The sequence below is a fragment of the Micromys minutus genome, assembly GCF_963924665.1.
Source record: "Micromys minutus genome assembly, chromosome: 8".
In the NCBI taxonomy this organism is placed as follows: domain Eukaryota; kingdom Metazoa; phylum Chordata; class Mammalia; order Rodentia; family Muridae; genus Micromys; species Micromys minutus.
Genome location: NC_137977.1, coordinates 49838104 through 49846641, shown reverse-complemented (window position 1 = coordinate 49846641; position 8538 = coordinate 49838104). Strand labels below are relative to the sequence as shown.

General features: G+C 44.1%; 1 protein-coding gene across 2 annotated transcripts in view; it reads left to right on the top strand.

Annotated features, from left to right (window-relative positions):
• The first annotated feature begins 324 nt into the window (after positions 1-324).
• The window catches only part of ATP8B1 (ATPase phospholipid transporting 8B1), a 102172-nt gene continuing 93958 nt past the window's right edge, over positions 325-8538 (top strand). Inside the window, exon 1 of one of the 2 annotated variants that reach the window (XM_080920395.1) lies at positions 325-436. The gene's annotated coding sequence lies outside the window, so the exon portion shown is untranslated. Of the gene's footprint in view, positions 437-4034; positions 4048-8538 lie in introns of those variants that run through there. The other variant, XM_080920396.1, reaches the window with a different exon arrangement.

Here is an 8538-nt window from a genome sequence, read left to right as displayed (position 1 = left end):
GCTCATTCCCAGGATGTTCAGTTAAGGAGTATGATACGGAGCATGCTCAGTTTCAGGTTATACCTTAGAAAGATAGTAAACACATTTTGGGGCATGTTTAGCTCAAGGTCATAGAGCACATGTATAAAGATATGGGTTTGGGCATACTCAGCTTGCACAATAACCTTTTAGCCAAAAATAATGGAAGGAACACTGACATAGGAATTTTCTCCTGACATGTTTCTCATGAGTTACAGTTCCTCTGAAACTACATTATGCAAAGAAACCCATTCCTCTTTCTCAAATCCTCTGGCTTTTTTTTTTTTTTTTTGGTCTAGGAGAAGCCAGCTGCCATATTGGTTGGATCTGCCATAGGGGAGAGGAGGTGTAGCAAAGACCTGGAGTGACCCCCAGCTAGGTGTCCATGAGGAACTGAATTCCAACAACAGCCTTGAGAGTAAGTTTGTTACCGGATCCTTCCTACATCCCTCAAGCTGACATATGAATTTCTCCTGTAGGGAGATTTTGTTAGGTAGCAATCAATAACTAACATCAGGTCAAAGACAGACAGTAAAACTGAAGAATCCCCTTCCTTTGGAGAGTTCACTGTGTGACTCTAAGCTTTCCACATGTCAATGAGCACTCAGTTAAGATGTGAAAATGTGACCCTTGTCATTTTCTGATGAAGGGTTCCGACAAAAGCAGTATCTGACCTTCAGTTTTTAATTTCATGTTATTTGGTTTTAATTGCTTAAAGTTTATCCAACCATCTACCCATCTATCATCTATCCATATTTACCTATGTATCTATATATTTATCATCTACCTTTATCTATTTATCTATCTTTACCATCTATCCACCTATTGATCCATCTATTTACCTACCCATCTACCTATCTACCTATCTTTACCTGTCTCCCTGTATATCATATACCCATCTATATCTATCTATCTATCTATCTATCTATCTATCTATTCCTTGCTGTTCAGCCAAGGCTAGCCTCAATTCATCTTCCTGCTTCAGCCTTCTGAGTGCTAATATTATAGATGTGAGTCACCTCATCTAGTGTAACATTTATTCTAAGCAGTGTATGCCACGGTACACCCTTCAAAGGCACAAGCTGGTGGGAAGTGAAATTATGTCTTTGTATCATCCTTCTCACCCCACCTCCCCAGCTCCTTTCCCCAAGGTTCACAGCCACCCAGAGTCTTTTGGTTAAGTGTAGAGGCAATCTCTGCATCTATAAATCTGTCCATATGTCCCTCTCCCGCCAAGGGAATGAGAGTGGGCCATGATTGTCACTTGTACTTATCTAGAATCCAGCAGTTACAGAACAGAAAATTGGGGGACATAGAGACAACAGGGCTGGGGTAAAGTCAGGGAAGCCAACTGTTTTCCCACTAGCTTTGTCCAGACACATGCAGGTGCCCGACTTTTGAGTAACTTCTGTCAAAAGATCAAGAGTTTAAGGCTATTCTTAGCTATAGAAAGTTTGTAGTTAACTCGGTCTACATGAGAAATCCTCAAACACAAACACACACACACACACACACACACACACACACACACACACACACACACAGTAGAGAGAAGAGAGAGCCCTTGCTTTTTGGTTTACTGGCTAGTGCACCAGGGTCTTGTTCATTCTAGGGAAATGTTCTAGCACTGAGCTACAACCCATCCTTTACTCATATTGACTTTCTCCTGGTCGCCTGTAAGGACCCAAAGTGACTCTGGTTAGTAGAGAGCAGGCTCTGAGAAGATAAAGAGGGAATGGAAGGCTTACTGGTGTCTGACTTCTGGTGTCAGTAATGTTGGCGTTATCCTGGTATGCCGGAACACGAGCTGGTCTCCCTCTGAATGGCCCAGGGACCCCAGCCCCACATTCTCATTTACCTGGCTTGCTTTACTTTCTACATAGAGAAGATAGTTAAGCCAGATCATTAAAACAACTCCTAAGAATGGCATAACCTCACTACGGGGTGTATGGAGACAAATACATGCCCCAGGAGAGAGTAACTGAAGAATTGTGTTGGTGTCTTTATGAAGGTCATTATCATCGTAAGTGGTACGCCACAAAAGTCTCACCAGAGGGAAGAGGACCTGGTGGCCCTTGGTTTCCCAGTGTGCAATATCATCTCTCAACTGAATTGAGTCTGAAAACCTACTTCACCTGGTTTAAAGCACTGCAAAGTGAGCTCTGCCTGTCCCTTCTATTTATCACCCAGAACGCTCTGGAAGAAAGCAGCCCTTCGAATAATAATAACCTAATAACCGCTGATCTTCAGTGACTCATGCTCTCTTTGATGGCATTCCAGTGCCCTGTCTGCTCCTTGTCCTGGCACGATTGCTAGATGGTCCCTTTGATTCGGTTACAGCAACATAGGAGTGGACAGATCTGAAATGATTGCCTAATAATTTCTCAGTGCCTGACCTACTCTCTTACTATAGATAGAACCAGTTAACGGCGTGTATTTGTTTCTATTTGTGGAACAGTTATGATCCTGTTACTATAGAGTAAGAATTTCTCCTTCCCTTCCTCCTCCTCTCCTTGTTCTGCCTCTTCCTCCTCCCCCTCTTCTTTCTACTCCCTCCCTTTTCCCTCAACCCCACCCAGCTCCTTTTATTTTTTCTTTCCTTTTCCCTCCCTTTCCAAATATTTGAGTATCCACCCTTGCTAGTCATGCTTAGACATTATGGGTACAGCAGCTAACATTCAGCTTCTTACGGTCAGATAGCAAAACCTGCTTTGGGATGTGTACCTTAGTGGTAGAGCGCTTGCCTAGCACACACAGGGCCCTGGGTTCCATCTCCAATACGGTGGGAGGTAAATTACCCAACTGTTAGTGATAGACGCCATGGGGGACGTAGTGTGAAGGGTAGAAAAGAAGCAAAGGCTGGTGACTTCATATTGGCTGCTAAGAGAGGCTTCCTTAATAAGGTGACCTTTCAGCTATTGAACCAAGATTCTGGTGTTTGCCGTGATTGCGTCTTATCATGGCCTGGGTATGCATATGACGGACAAGCAAAGCCTTTCCCTCCAGAAATGTACATTCTGGTGGGTAGAGACACACCATGCAGGTACTTCTGGTTTCGGCAGAGGAGGGGAAGTGATAATGTAGGGAGATCTCAGGCCAGTAAAGTGCATGGGCTTCTGAGTTAGAGAGCCAGAATCCACACCATCTTGGGTTTATTTTGGGTTTTATCTTCACTTTAGGGGAGCTTAAGTACCCAGTAGGCACACTCAGGCAAATTGTCATACTCTGTTACCAAATGACCCCTTGCTGATGATTGGATTTTTGTTTCTCTTTTGAGACAGGGTTTTCCCAACAGAGCCCAAGCTGACCTCTACCTTATGATCCTCCTGCCTCAGTGCCTCACATGCTGGGGTAAAAGGCATGAGCCACAGCCAAAGGCACAACCTTTGCAGTGAGATCTGGCTGGAAGGTCAGGCTGCTTTGCCTGGGGGATGGGCTAGAACTCTCTGGCTTCCTCTTAGAGATTTCTCCTGAAGTTCTTTGCTTCAGGCTGTGCTGTCTTTCCTTAGGAGTACGGGTGCTGTTTGTTATTTCAACCACACTGCTAAGCTTTAACAAGGAACTCTTTTATCTTGTTTCCTAATGTTCTTTTATTGTTGTTTTGTTTGTGAGACTTGGCTATCCTAGAACTCAAGACGCAGCTGGGCTCAAACTTAAGAGATCCACTTGCTTTGACTTTAAAGGTGTAAGCTGGCAGCCCTGTTTTTGTTGTTGTTGTTGTTGTTATCCTTATCTTTGAAAATTGAGTGCATTCTGAACTGCTTATCGGCTTGGAAAGATCTTGGATTACGGGAAGATTTGGACTTGAGGACCCACCGGGAGCTTACTACCTCCTTATATGGACTGAGACCCAGAGGAAGCTCATCATTTACCAGAATGGGAACTGTAATTGGATTTGAAGTACACTTGCCTAAAAACAGCTCTTCTGCCTGGTTTTTGGAAGCTTGCAAAAGGGAGATTTGGTCAGGTCCGGTCATTGGAGAGTTATAAAGGGTCTACCAGTTGAGAGGCAGAAGGAAGAATCGGATGGTAAGTGTGTGCTGCTTTATTACCGAGTGCCCAGGAGTGCTGAGCGCTGGCCAGTACAGAGCTTAATAAAGCCACCCGAATGAGGGCAGGAAGGCTGGCATGACTTCCAAAGTCAGTGTCTGGTCCCCACCAGAAATAGCCTTCATTTATTTTTATCACCATCAGAAGCAGCTACATTTTGCAGTGATCAAAGAATTTCTGTGTTAATTCTCCTATTAGTTTGGGCTGTCACTCCCTCCCTCCCTCATTCACTCACTCAGCTCCTCCTCGATTCCAAAGCTGAAGTCCACACCTCTAACAACCCGAGATACTAAATTATTCTTCCTTCCCTGTCCCTTGTCTTTTGCTTGCTGCCTGTTTCTTATCTCTCGCTGGACCTTGTAGACTGTGATGGGGAGAACTGATTAGAAACCGACATCCTGGCCGGGCAGACCTGGAAAGAGATAAGTGCTGTGGAGGAATCCAGACACAGGTCAGATCCTGGCCGTTAGTCAGGGGTTGACCAATGCAGACACTGAATCTTCTTCCTTGCTGAGCCATCCTACCTGTTAACCTGCCTAGTGCAGAAACTTTTGAATTCGGAAGCTATTTCTGGTCTACCGGTGTATGCTTCCCAAAGCCACCAGTCCCTCAGCATCAGGACCCAAGCCCTTAGCCTATTTTGTAGTACTTTCAGGGACTCTACCCACTGGACTCTTCAGGAGACAGGAAGAGCAGGCTCTCCCTACTTAGGATCCTTCCTTCCTTACCTTCCTAAGGAACTGGGATGGCGAACCCATATCTGAGTTGTTATCTGTGGGAACTATCACCCATTTTTGCTTTATGGGCTTTGTAACCGGTCAGAATGATAACTGCTACAGTGGGGGGTTAACCTTTCCTCTTGGGTGTGTTACAGCTCGACGCATTTCCTCTTCCCATCAGTACCCACTCGTGTCCTTGGCACCGGGCTCCGTTCCAGCTTGGCATGCTACCAGTTCTTGCCCTTTCTATTTAGAACCTGGAGTAAGGATTAACTAATGTAATGTCTTTGGTACCGCATTCGAACTTGGGTGAGTTAAATGAACAGCGGAGAAGGCTTTCAAAGCTTAGCTGACCCGGAAGTGGTAAATGTGACCTTTTAGAATTTTAGTCTGGACCACTCTTACCTCTCTCAGTTGATGTGGGCAGCTATTTTTAGGATTCGGGGATAGTTTTACAGAGTCAGTGAGATTCTAGGATTCTTCTTAGTGACTTGAAGGAAAATTCACTTTCCTTAGCAAACATGGATGAATATATCTGTAGCTTGAGTGTGTGTGTGTGTGTAAAATGAAGAATCTATAATTACCTAGCTTTAGACTTTTTCTTTCTTGTAAATGTAGAAGTGTATGTGTTATATTAAATGATAGCTCTATCCTGTTGCTTTCGGCTTTCATACTGTAAGACCAGGACGCCCAGGAGTCTTGGCTACAACCCCTGTAACCGCTTCCTGAACCGGTGCTGTCCAGTAGGACTTGTGTGGGGAAGTGTTGTGCGCATAGCCGCCAGTCACACATGGCTGCTAAACCCTTGAAATGTGCCAGTGCCGCCGAGACACTGGTTTTGAACTGAGTCTCTGCTAATTATATTAACACAGTCCACATGGCTGATGGCTACTATGTTGGTCAACACCACAGGCCTTGTGTAAAACAGTGCACAACCCAGAGCATCACCAGGGTCTGTGAAGACCTAGAACTTATGTTGAGAGACTCCAGAGTCAGGCAAATGTGTCGCTACCACTTCCCTTAGCCTCCAAGGTACCCGTCCTGAGCTTTCCCAGGGAAGCCCTAGCTCTAGTTCTTTGGTGCTTTGGGCACTAGAGGCTGGCTGAGGCTGGCTCCCTGTTGTCATACCGATGGAGTCTGATCTCGTTAAGGCCTTTCATGACCTGCTTCACCTGCCTCCTTATTCATCACTTTCCCTGTAACCCTCCATGACTTGGAAAGACCCTCAGTTCTAAGAACAAGGGGTCCGCTCATACAGCACTGTATCCCCTGGTCTAAAATGCCCGTCTCCATCTTGGCTTGCTCCTACATGTTTATCTCACTTCAGATCTGAATCCCTAAGGCCCCTCTGCTGGAACTTCTTGAGCTTTTCTAGAGCAGATGGAGTCTGGGCTGGAATACATCTCCAATGAATCCCTGTCACCACTATTAGTTTCTGATTCCTTAAGCACATTGACCACAACACAGGAACTTCTCAAAGGGTGGTCTGGGGCCAGGAGCATCTGCCCTAGGGCTTGCCCCACACTGGTGTTCCCAGGCTCCTCCCTACCCTTCGGAATCCAAACTACTAAGGGTCAAGGTCAAGCAATTTGCATTTAAATGCCTTTCATTAGATCCTGAGGTCCTTAAAGAGTTGAAAATCTTTGACCTCAACTCTTTGGCCTGCTACTATCTGATGTGGGCTATAAAGTCCTGTTTGCTGCCCAGTCCCCTGTCAGGCATACATAGCCTGGACCAGATGAATGCTCAAGAGCACATATAGGCAGAAAATCTGGGGGTTTTGTTTGGTTGTTTTTTTTTTTTTGTTTTGTTTTGTTTTGTTTTTTTTCCCCCATCTTTCCTGGTCTGGATTTTTTTTTATGCAGAAATCAATGTTAACCTTGTCTCCTTGCTCTAAAAATGACAATCACAGCTGCCTTTTAAAATCCATATATTTTTGAGTCATTGTGGTGAAATGAGCGATAAGAGTACCTAGCACACAGCACATTGTCACACCGAAAGAAACAAAGCTGACAGTATTTATTTTATTGATTTCATCTGATGTTAACTAAATTTAAAATGTTTATAAAGTACATATAAAAACATGGATGTTCAAATGTTGCTAGTCCTTTCTCTAGAAATGCTGAGCACAACGGACTTATAGAATGCATACATATATTTGTGCCAGTGTGGTGATAACAAGCCTGCAGCCCCAGCTGAGCCCGGGAATAGTGAGTTTTAGGGTAACCTGGGATTCATAGTGAGACCCTGTTTTAAAACCAGTGCCAGCCAAGTCCACACAGCAAATTCCAGGGACACATAGTGAGACTCTGTCTTAAAATGTTAATAAATAAAACACATTTATTTTTAGTTAAAAAATAAAATGTATATATACCTATGAACAAAGAACTAAAATCAATCTTCTAAAGATTTTGAGGATTTGATTTTATGTGTGTAGGTTTTGCCTCTGTGCATGTCTGTGCTTCATCTATGTGCAGTGCCCAAACTTGCCAGGAGAGGGATCCCTGGTTGTGAGCTGCCATGTTGGAGCTGAGACTCGAACCCAGGTCCTCTAAAAGAACAGCCAGGTGCTCTTCGCTGCTCAGCCATCTTTCTGACACCCTTAAAAATAAGTTGAAGTGTTCAGTGGTAATTGTGTTCATACAGTTGTGCGTCTGTTTCATTTCTCAAATTTGAAACTCTGTATCCTTTTCCTTGGTGGTGAACAGCTGCCTCTTTCTCTTTCTACTTTGTCCCAGAGCTTGACTGTTCTGGATCCCCCATCCCAGTGAAGGTGGATTCTGTATGCCTGCCCTTTTATGACTGGTTTGCTTGCTTAACATTGTATCTTCAGGGTTTGCCTGTCTTAGAGCTTGCTTAAGGAAACTTCTTTCCTAAGCTGAACAATGTTTTGTTGCATGTACCCTGCGTTTTCTTATCCAGGCGTCAGACAGACCTTCGGTTGCATCTGTTGCTTAGTTACTGGAAACAGTGCTCCTCAGAACATGGGTGTATGAGTATCTGCTCTAAGCATGGCTTTCACGTTTGTGGGGAAATGCCTCCAAGTGGGGCTACTAGATGCTGCAACAAGCTTAGTTTTTCCAGGGAACTATCATCTGTGCTTCACACAAAATGGCTATACCACCTCATACTCCCATCAGCAATGATCAAGGGCTCCAATTTTTCCCACATCCTCACCAGTACATTGTTTCCATTTTGGGCAACCAGATACTTAAAAGAGAAAACCTCATTCAGGATAACCTCAGAGGAAGATAAAGGTCTTCAGATCCTCTTAAAAAACATTTCTCTGCTCAATGAAACCCTAGTACATACTACACAGTGCATCATCACAGGGAAAGAAACAAAGCCAATAGTATTTATTTTGTTGACTTTTCTCTGGTTTTCATAACATTGAAAATGTTTATAAAATGCATATTAAAATATGGATGTCCGAATGCTGCTAGTGGTTCTGACAGAACATAGAGAAGTGGAGCTCTACCTTGGGAGAGTTATTTTTGGGTAGTGATCCTGTGTTTTAGATGGTAGACCATGGAAGGCAGCCAGGAAATTGCAGGCAGAATGTTAAGGAAGCTTCCTTCTTCTCAGGCAGTGCCTTTGTATTAATGCCTGACTTCAGTGGAGCCTGGGGTGCTAGCTATCTCTAGAAAATGAGTTGAAGTCTCTGTCAACATCTGGTTTCCATCTTTTAAACTATATATATAAAAGCGACAGAGCCACAGAGTCTGTGATTCATTGTGTTCTGGAAGAACAT